General features: G+C 53.5%; 3 pseudogenes; all 3 read right to left on the bottom strand.

Moving 5' to 3' along the window:
* Positions 1-1,539: 1,539 nt before the first annotated feature.
* LOC147722498 (28S ribosomal RNA) lies at positions 1,540-3,616 on the bottom strand (annotated as a pseudogene).
* A 2,823-nt stretch (positions 3,617-6,439) lies between these two features.
* Positions 6,440-6,595, bottom strand: LOC147722497 (5.8S ribosomal RNA; annotated as a pseudogene).
* A 622-nt stretch (positions 6,596-7,217) lies between these two features.
* On the bottom strand, positions 7,218-9,022 carry LOC147722496 (18S ribosomal RNA; annotated as a pseudogene).
* Between the last annotated feature and the right edge of the window lie 1,180 nt (positions 9,023-10,202).

Below are 10,202 nucleotides of genomic sequence, written 5' to 3'. Positions count from 1 at the left end.
ATGACTCCCTTGATGGGAATCCGTCGTGAGAGTGCCAAGAAACGAAATAACAATAGTGACTGATGTAAATGTGGTGTTTATTGATGTTCCTAATGTTCCTAATGTCAATCAGGCATGGAGCAATGCTGTAATATGTACTGTAATATTCCCTGTCATGTCATCGATAAAAAGAGTTACAAAAAATAATAATCCTTTTGCTCTCTGAGGATACCGCCTACGTCAAAACAAACTACTGCAACGCCATGATCAACGTGACAAAATGGATGAGAGACAGCTGTCTCAAACTCAACTCCACAGAAGTACTGATCTTTGGAAGAAACATCAACGTATGGGACCACAGATGGAGGCCATCAGGACTTGGTTTACCCACATTGACAGACCATGCCCACAACCTCAGCATCATCCTCGACATCCAACTAACCATGAAATGACAAGTCAACACAGTCACTTCTGCCTGCTTCCGCACCTTACGCATGCTCCACCGGTACTTCACAAGTACACGGTTCCCAGATGACGCTAGTTGTAACAGTGTATACAAAGCAATTTGTGACAGCTAGGTTGTCCCTGGTTATGGAAATCTTAATCTCAAAAACTGGGAAAGCTCCAGGCTTTCCATGTAAAATTTCACAATTCTTTAATAGAGCAAAGACAACAACAGCAATCACGCGGTGTATTGCAGCATTATTTCAAAATGGAAGACAACAATTTTGATCTATATTAGTGCAAGCTCGATTTTAAACAGATTAGAAGCTTAAGAAAAAGGTGAAACAATGTTCCCCCAGCTACCAGGTTGCACACAACAGTAGTCATACATGCACACACACACATATGCATATTAGGGGTGGGCAGAGAACTCCGCTCCGCTGGCCAGCCACCCCCGTCCCAGGCCCGGTCCCTGCTTCTGAACCCAGCCAGGTCGGGTGAACCTGCCCTTGCCCTGATGGATCCCCGTCCCCGTCCCCAGTGCCCATACCCCCACATGGCTTGCAGGACCGGAGGGTTCCCGTCTGCCGGGGCCCGCTGAAAGGAGCTCAAGTCCCGGGCCCAGTTCTAGCTTGCGAACCCCAGTTAGGTTTGGGAGAGCCTCCCTGGGCCCCGATGGACCCCTGTCCCCAGCACCCAGACCCTCGGCTGGCTTGCAGGATGGGGGACTCCCACAACCAGGGCCCGCTGGACAGGGCTCAAGCCCCGGGCCCGGTCCTTGCTTCCGAATCCAAGCGAGGCCGGGGAGAGCCTCCAGTGGACCCTTGTCCCCAGCACCCGGATCTTCGACTGGCTTGCAGTACAGGGTGCTCCCGAAACCCCAGATCCCGCCTGATGGAGCTCAAGCCTTGGGCCCGGTCCCAGCTTCTGAACCCTAACCAGGAAGAGCCTACCCGGCCCGGTAGACCCCCATCCCCAGCGCCTGAACCCTTGGCTCGCTTGCAGGACAGGGGGCTCCTGCACCCCGGGGCCCGCCGGATGGAGATAAAGCCCCGGGCCTGGTCCCAGCTTCAGAACCCTAGCCGGGTCGGGGAAAGCCTCCCCGGGCCCCGGTGGACAAAAGTTGGAGTTAGCCTCCTTGGAGACCTGCTGCGGATATGGCTATGGCTCGGCGTGAGATTTACACCATCTGACACTGCCCAAACCACAATGCTTTCCAAGGCTCGGGCCCCTCTGTCCGGGTGACCCTGTTCCAGTGCACCTGCCCTTCACAAAGAAAAAAGAATTCTCCCTGGGGCTCCTGCCGGCTTTTCCGGGATTGTTTGGGTTACTGCACTGGATGCCGCGAGGGCGCCCGTCTCTGCCACTCTGGGTTCGGGGATCTGAACCCGACTCCCTTTTGATCGGCTGAGGGCATCGGAGGCAATCACCCGTCCCTTCCGAATGGAGAGTGCCTATCTCTTAGGATCGACTGACCCATGTTCAACTGCTGTTCACATGGAACCCTTCTCCAATTCGGCTTTCAAAGTTCTTGTTTGAATATTTGGTACTACCACCAAGATCTGCACCTGCGGAGACTCCACCCGGGTCCTCACCCTGGGCTTCTGTGGACAATGCAGCAACCCTCCTACTCGTCTCGGCTTAGCCCCTGCGTCTCTCAGTGTCGGCAACAGCTGTGTATGGGCCCGACGCTCCAGCGCCATCCATTTTCAGGGCTAGTCGGTTGGGCAGGTGAGTTGTTACACACTCCTTAGCGGATTCCAATTTCCATGGCCACCGTCCTGCTGTCTATATCAACCAACACCTTTTCTGGGGTCTGATGAGCGTCGGCACCAGGCGCCTTAACCCGGCGTTCAGTTCATCCGCAGCGCCAGTTCTGCTTACCAAAAGTAGCTACACCCCAGCGAGCCGGATTTCTTACCCATTGAGAATAGGTTGAGACCTTTTCGGCCCCAAGACCTTTAATCATTCGCTTTACCAGATAAAACTGGGGGCTCCGAACACCAGCTACCCTGAGGAAAACTTCGGAGGGAATCAACTAATAGATGGTTCGATTAGTCTTTTGCCCCTATACCCAGGTCGGAGGACTGATTTGCACATCAGGACCGCTACGGGCCTCCACCAGATTGTCCTTTGGCTTCGCCCTGCCCAGGCATAGGTCACCATCTTTCGAGTCCTATCACACACGCTCATGCTCCACCACCCCAACGGAGCAGGTGAGATGGGACAGTGGTGCCCATGCCGCTGGAAGTGCAGCAGGATCCCACCTCAGCCGTCGCACGCCGGCCCTCATCTTCATTGCTCCACAGGGTTTCGCTCAGCCCTCCGACTCTTGCATGTGTTAGACTCCTTGGTCCGTGTTTCAAGACAGGTCAGGTGAGTAACCAACATCGCTGCAGACCCCTGGCACCAGGCATGGGCCTCTGTCCCCCTTTCTCACCTACCGGGTGCCCCGAGGGGTGGCCGGGAGGCAGTGCCAGGGGGAGGACACAGAGGTAGTCAAATATCCCTCAGCCCGGTGGAAACAGTGAAGCTGCTGCCAGGGGGGCTGTAACACCCTCTGCCAGAGCGGAGGTATACCTGCTACCCCAATGCCTTCCCAGCAAACCTGGATCCGGTCGCGGCACACCGCAACAGAAGAAATATACCCTGCGGGTGCCAGGTAGGGCCCGGGTGCGGGTCCCATGGAGGGGATTTGGATGTCCCGGGCCACTGACCATCCTTGGGGTGGACTGTACAGACCCCACCCGTTTACCTCTCGACCGTTTCACCGCCTCTTGAACTCTCTCTTCAAAGCTCTTTTCAACTTTCCATTACGGTACTTGTTGGCTATCAGTCTTGCGCCCGTATTTAGTGTTAGAAAAGAGTTTACTGCTTTGGGCTGCATTCCTAAGCAACCAACTCCAAGAAGACCCGATCCTGGGGTGCCGGGGGCCGCTACCGGCCTAACACCGTCCACAGGGTGAGCCTCGATCAGAAGGACTTGGGCCCCTGAGCGACGCCAGGGAGTCGGTCTTCTGTATGCCACATTTCCCCCATCCGCCACCGGAGGGGATTCGGCACTGGGCTCTTCCCTCTTCACTCGCCGTTACTGGGGGAATCCTGGTTAGTTTCTTTTCCTCCACTTAGTTATAAAAAAATACTTACCACTACCGCCACGCCCAAGGCAGGACATATACTTGATTGTATATGCACTAACCTAGAGATACTCATTGTTAAAACTCCACTAGTAATAACATGGACGGATCACAGCTTTTGAACTCCCAGGGGCAGCCTACACACGGGCCTCAGTGGATAGGGAACGGCGTCCTCCCCAGGAGGAATTTTGTTGGAAAGATCTGATTGAACAGCCAGACTTTCTGACCAGAGCAGCAGCATCTAGACCCCCTCCGACGGGAGAGCCCGACAAAGACAGTCAGTCCTTCAGAAAATGGATTAATACACGTGGTGCAGGAGAGGGCTCGGTCACTCCTAGTCGAAGGCCCAGTAGGAAACAGAGACCCTCTACCCCTAGTTCTCCCCAACCTTAAAAATAGAACAGAGGAAGGTTAGAGCTCTCGAGCGGATGTGGCACCTCAACTATATAGATTCAGACCGTGACAACTATAAAGCCACCTTAGCCTAGATTATGGGATGATTAAAACAGCCAAAAAAGAATACTACAGAGAAGCTATTATTAAAAGCAACAATAAGCAGAATTTTTTTTTTAACATCGTGAACACTTTCACTAACCCCAAATCCATGCAAAGGGACATTCCCCCCTCCCAAAGTCTATGTGCCACCATAGCAGACTTCTTCGATACAACAATTCAAACGCTTATCAAAGATTTCCCCCAACCCCAATCCCAAGAGGAGAACCCGTTAAACAGTGTCAACATAAAGATGAACACTCTGTCCTCCTTTTTACCTGTTAGCCAAGAGGAATCTCAGACTGAGATCCTAAAGCTCAAATCAGGCTCACCCTTTGACCCCTGGCCTCCATCTGTCCTTCATACATTGATAGAGATCGCAAATCCATTTATCAATTATATCATTAACTCATCACTTAACCTAGGCTCAGTCCCTGAGGAATGGAAGCTCGCAGTATTAAAGCCCCTGCAGAAAAAGCCACTACCTGATCCTGCAATCCTCACAAACCTGCGCCCCATTTCCCTCCTTCCTACCTTTTGTAAACTGACTGAAAAGGCAGTTAACAAACAGCTCACCGCTTTTTTGGAGGCCAATAACACCTGGCACCCCAATCAAGCAGGTTTTAGAGCTCAGCACTCAACCGAATCAGCTTTAATATTCACATCTGAAACTCTTCGAGCTGCATTAGACCAGGGTAAGAAAGCAGTCCTGGTTCTGCTGGACCTGTCCGCGGCTTTCGATACGATGTCACATACCATCCTGATAAACCGTTTAGCCGTGGCAGGGATAGCCGGAAATGTGCTGAGGTGGCTTAAAAGCTTCCTAGCAAATAGACGACAAGTGGTCATCTTAGGCCAATATAGGTCAGAAGAACAACTACTAGGAACAGGAGTGCCCCAGGGCTCCTGTTTGAGCCCGACGCCCCCTTAATTTCATATTATTTTATGGCATAGATACCATATCTTACGCAGATGATACACAGCTCATTCTGGTCATGGAGGACAATACCGGTGAAGCTGAAATTAAACTCAAGAACTGCCTTAAAGCTACGTTCAAATGGATGGACATGAACCACCTTAAGTGTAACTCTGGTAAAACTGAGATTTTACCTTTTGGTAAAGGAAATCAATTCAATCCTGAATCCTGGTGGCCAGAGGATGCCATTGCCCATCCCCCCCAATACTGCCCTCTCAGTCCGAAACCTAGGGATCAAATTCGACCCCTCCCTTAGTTTCAAACAGCTAGCAGTGGCCGTAGCAGGGACCTGCTTTGGCATTATAAAAGGGCCCAGAACATTCTTCGATCTGATTCCCCTCTCAGGAAGGAAAATGGTTGCAGTAGCCCTTATAACCTCCCGCATCGACTACTGCAACAGCCTCTATGCAGGGACCAACAGAAAAATCTGCCACAAACTACAAATGGTGCAGCACGCCACAGCCAGACTGGTGTTAGGATGGAAAAGGAGAACATCAGCCACAGCAGCACTGAACATCATGCACTGGCTGCCAATTCACAAACGGGTGCTCTTTAAAATACTCCTGATCACCTACAGAGCCTTCAATGGGAAAGGACCTAGCTATATACAGAGTATGTTCAAACATTACACCCCCCACGATGTCTTAGATCCCAAACTGCCAACCTCCTCACCATTCCCAAGTTTAGACTTAAAACGAGAGGAGGGAAAGCCCTGGCAGTTCTAGGCTCCAAAGCTTGGAACACGCTCCCACCACACTTCCGCCTAATCCCCACTGAATCCATCTTTAGAAAGACCCTCAGAACTTGGATCTATACTCTATCCGAAACACAATGTATATCCCTAGTCTAAACTGTACCAATCCACCAGACCCCCGGTTTCAGGTTCTCTTTCTAAAAGCGCAAAGATGCTCCCTGGAGTGTAGCCCGCGCATACAAGAAACGTATTACATTACATATGCTTAAATTCAGCGGGTCACCACATCTGATCTAAGGTCGTAGTTGAAAAAAACACAAAAGCGTTGGGGAAAGCCGCAGGGAAAGGCCAGACTCCTGCTGGGGCTTGACGTCCTGGCAGCGCGCTCCTTCTTTCCACGGATCGGTCCTGGAGGGGGTTCGCCCTTCCCAGGGAGCCAGCCGTGGAGGTGAGCGCTCGAGGCACGTGTGCACGGGTAACTGGTGGGACACCACAAACAGCCACATGCAGCACGCAGCCAAGCACCCCGGGATGGTCCTGGGATGGACCAATCACTGACCCCCCCACTCTGCTGGAGGTGAGGCTAGGCACACCGGCGGCATACCTCTGCGACAGGACCCAGTGAGGGACTCTGCCACGGGCAATCGGGGGGTCTGACCTTGTGAAGGGACACAGGGAAGCAGAGCTAACCCTGCGATGGCCCCAGCTGCGTCCCGGGGAAGCCCATGGGTGATTGACGATCGAGCAACCCTCAGACACCGCAAGGTGTGTTCAAAGTGTTGATGATCAATTAATCCTGCAATTCACACTAATTCTCGCAGCTAGCTGCGTTCTTCACCAACGCACGAGCCGAGTGATCCACTGACAAGAGTCACAGGCAACTTTTCAAAAATGTTCACCCAATTGCGGGTGCAGGAGAGGCAGGAGGAAGGCGACGCAGTCTATCAACTGCCAGCGCACCGAGACGGTCCGGGCCCCTTGTTTAAGGTTTTCCCTCTAGGAGTCAGACTGCACCGTTGGGAGAAAAAAGCATTACCAGGTGCTCGTACTAGGAGTAATGGGGGTGAGAAGGGGGCTTCCAGAGCAATGGGAGCAGGCAGCCCCACCACCGCCGGTCCCACCCAGAGCAACCGGGAGGGACCACACGAGTCATCAAACCCCTCGGCGCAGCCACAGGGTGCCGGGTCAAACCGGGTACCTGGCAACGAGGGAGGGTCGCCCCACCTGGACATCAGCGGTCCATCTACCATTGAGTCCCTCCCAGAGAGGGACAGGGGCCACCCCGTCCGCTGTCCATCACGCATCGGTCGTGTCCTCCCTGGTGGAAGAGGCCCACCGAAGGCCCTGTTCTCACCCAAGCGCCCCATGCGGCAATGGACAGCTCTGCCGGCCGGTACGCGCCAGGGCAGGGCTGGGCCTTGTGCCTACGTGTGCTTGCAGGAGGCAGCCAAGGGCTTCGGGCTGGCACTATCGGTCACTCAGGCCGCACCGCTGTTAATTATCCTTCCACAGGAAACCTTGTTGCGACTTTTACTTCCTCTAGAAAATCAAGTTTGATTGTCTTCTCTGCACTCTGCCATGGCCTTTGCCGACCCCGGTGGGGTTGATCTGAGGACCTCACTAAACCATCCAACTGGTAGTAGCAACAGGCAGTGTGAACAAAGTGCAGGGACCTAATCAATGCAAGCTTATGGCCCGCACTTACTGGAATTTCCTCATTCATGGGAAATAATTTCAATCCCTAACCCTTATCACAAATGGGGTTCAGCGGGTTACCTGCACCTGTCAGCGAAGGGTGGACACATACTGATCCGTTCAGTGCTGCACGCATGCAGCCCCGGACATCTAAGGGCATCACAGACCTGTTATTGCTCGATCTTGTGTGGCTGAACGCCACTTGTCTCTCTAAGAAGTTGGACGCCGACCGCTGGGGGTCGCGTATCTAGTTAGCATGGAGAAGACTCGTTCATTATCAGAATTAACCAGACAAATCGCTCCACCAACTACAAAATGCCATGCACCACCACCCACATAATCGAGAAAGATCGAACAATCTGTCAATCCTTTCCTTGTCCGGGCCGGGTGAGGTTTTCTGTGTTGAATCAAATTAAGCCGCAAGCTCCACTCCTGGTGGTGCCCTTCCGTCAATTCCTTTCAGTTTCTGCTTTCCAACCATACTATTCCCGGAACCCAAAGACTTTGGTTTCCCGGAAGCTGCGTGGCGGGTCATGGGAATAATGCAGCCGGATCCTTAGTTGGAATCGTTTATGGTTGGAACTACGATGGTATCTGATCGTCTTCGAACCTCCGACTTTCATTCTTGATTAATGAAAACATTCTTGGTGAATGCATTGGCTTTGGTTTGTCTTGCGCCGGTACAAGAATATTACCTCTAGCAGTACAATACGAATGCCCCCGGTCGTCCCTCTTAATAATGACCCCATTTCTAAAACCCACAAAATAGAACCAGAGTCCTATTCCATTATTCCTAGATGAAGTATTCAGGCAACCAGCCTGCTTTGAACACTCAAATTTTCAAAGTAAACTCTTTGGACCCCCAGGACACTCAGTCAAGAGCATCAAGGGGGGCGCGAGAGGCAGGGGCTGGGACAGGCAGTAGGTCACCTTGTGGCAGACCACAAGCTCAATCCCAAGATCCAACTTCGAGCTTTTTAACTGCAGCAACTTTATTATAAGCTATTGGAGCTGGAATTACCGCAGCTGCTGGCACCAGACTTGCCCTACAATGAATCCTCATTAAAGGATTTAAAGTGTACTCATTCCAATTACAGGGCCTCAAAAGAGTCCTGTATTATTATTTTTTGTCACTACCTCCCCTAGTCAGGAGTGGGTATTTTGTGCACCTGCTGCCTTCCTTGCATGTGGTAGCCGTTTCTCAGGCTTCCTCTCCAGGATCTAACCCTGATTCCCCGTTACCCGTGGTCACCATGGTAGGCACAGAAAGTACCATTTAAAGTTGATATGGCAGGCATTTGAATGTATTGTCACGGTCACGGGGACGTGCAATCAGCCCAAGGTTATCTAGGGTCACCAAAGCGGCCGGGCAAGCCTGGATTGGTCTTGGTCTGATAAATGCACGCACCCAGGGAGGTCAGCGTTCGTTGGCATGTATTAGGTCTAGAATTACCACAGTTATCCAAGTAACAGATGGAGCGATCAAAGGAACCGTAACTAATTTAATGAGCCATTCACAGTTTCACTGTACCGACCATGTGTACTTACACGTGCATGGCTTAATCTTTGAGACATGCATATGCTACTGGCAGGACCAACTAGGTAGTCGCACCTGCTGACGGGGTGGTGTCCGTCTCCCCGACCAGCAACCTTAGCAGACCCCTCCCTCTTGGAGCCTGCTAGGGAAAGGAGCCTGACCGCCTAGGCGGGAGGGCTCGCTGGAGGGGTGGGGAGGTGTAGTCGCACGGGCACCGGTGGGCCCAGCCGACTCCGCCGGAAGGGATAGGTGGGCCGAGGCGCAGTCTGAGGGAGACACAGGGGTGCCGAAGCCTGGCAGCAGTGACAAACCTCGGAACGGTCATTCTGAGCTGCTGCGGAAATGTGCTGGGTGGAGAGGGGTGACAGCATGGCACGCGGGGCCTACGGACCTGCTCGGCAGCAGCATCCGAGGGCCTGGCGCCACCCAACCCCTTCCGCTCGTGTCTCACCAGTGGGGGGCCCGAGCTGCCAGCGCCGCTCGGCCTTTGCTCTGCTGGGTAGGGTGAAGGGACTCCCGCCAGGTGGCAGGCCCTCGAGTAGGACGGTCCATGCAGGGTGGAAGTTCTTTGCTTGAAACAACAGCCAAGGCTGGCCAAGCAGTCCATCCCTAAATGTGCCCAATGGATCCGAGTATGGTGGGGCCTCACCCGGTCAGGCTTCCCTGCGCAGGGGATGCCGACTTCACGTCCCTGCCTGCTCCTGGGGCGAGCAGGCTCAGAGGAAAGGCCTATCGGGAAGGGACTGAGAGGCAGGCGCAGGCTCAGGCCTGCCTTCCCTTGCCTCGGAATCGCCAGACCTCACGGAGGTCCGACTGACCCTCCCCCTAGTAATCCAGTGGGAAAATACCCTCTTTCTTGTAATCCATGCGCACTGGGTGACAGAGGGGACCAAAGGCGCAAACCTGCCAGACCTCCTGGACCCCTTGTTTGGATCGGTGAGGCAAATGAGCCCTCATCGGGACATCCATGGAAGCCTGGCCATCTGGTTGCCCCATTGGAAAGCATTGCACGGGACCAAATGGCCGAGAGGATAGGTGTGACCAGATGACCGAGGGGAAAGGTGCGACCAGATGGCTGGGCTTGAAGGGCGGCCATCTGGTCACTTTGAGCCCCACCGAAAGGGCGAGCAGGCACCGAGGCATGGGGTGCCAAAGGCCCGGGGCCCCAGCTGGGCCTCAGCCATTAGGCCTCAGCCATTAGGCTGCGAGGGGGGACCTGACGGGCCCTCCAACCGGGGCCCGTGAACA

The sequence above is a fragment of the Lissotriton vulgaris genome, chromosome 4_1, assembly GCF_964263255.1.
Source record: "Lissotriton vulgaris chromosome 4_1, aLisVul1.2, whole genome shotgun sequence".
Taxonomy (NCBI): Eukaryota; Metazoa; Chordata; class Amphibia; order Caudata; family Salamandridae; genus Lissotriton; species Lissotriton vulgaris.
This window is presented reverse-complemented; position numbering and strand designations above follow the sequence as displayed.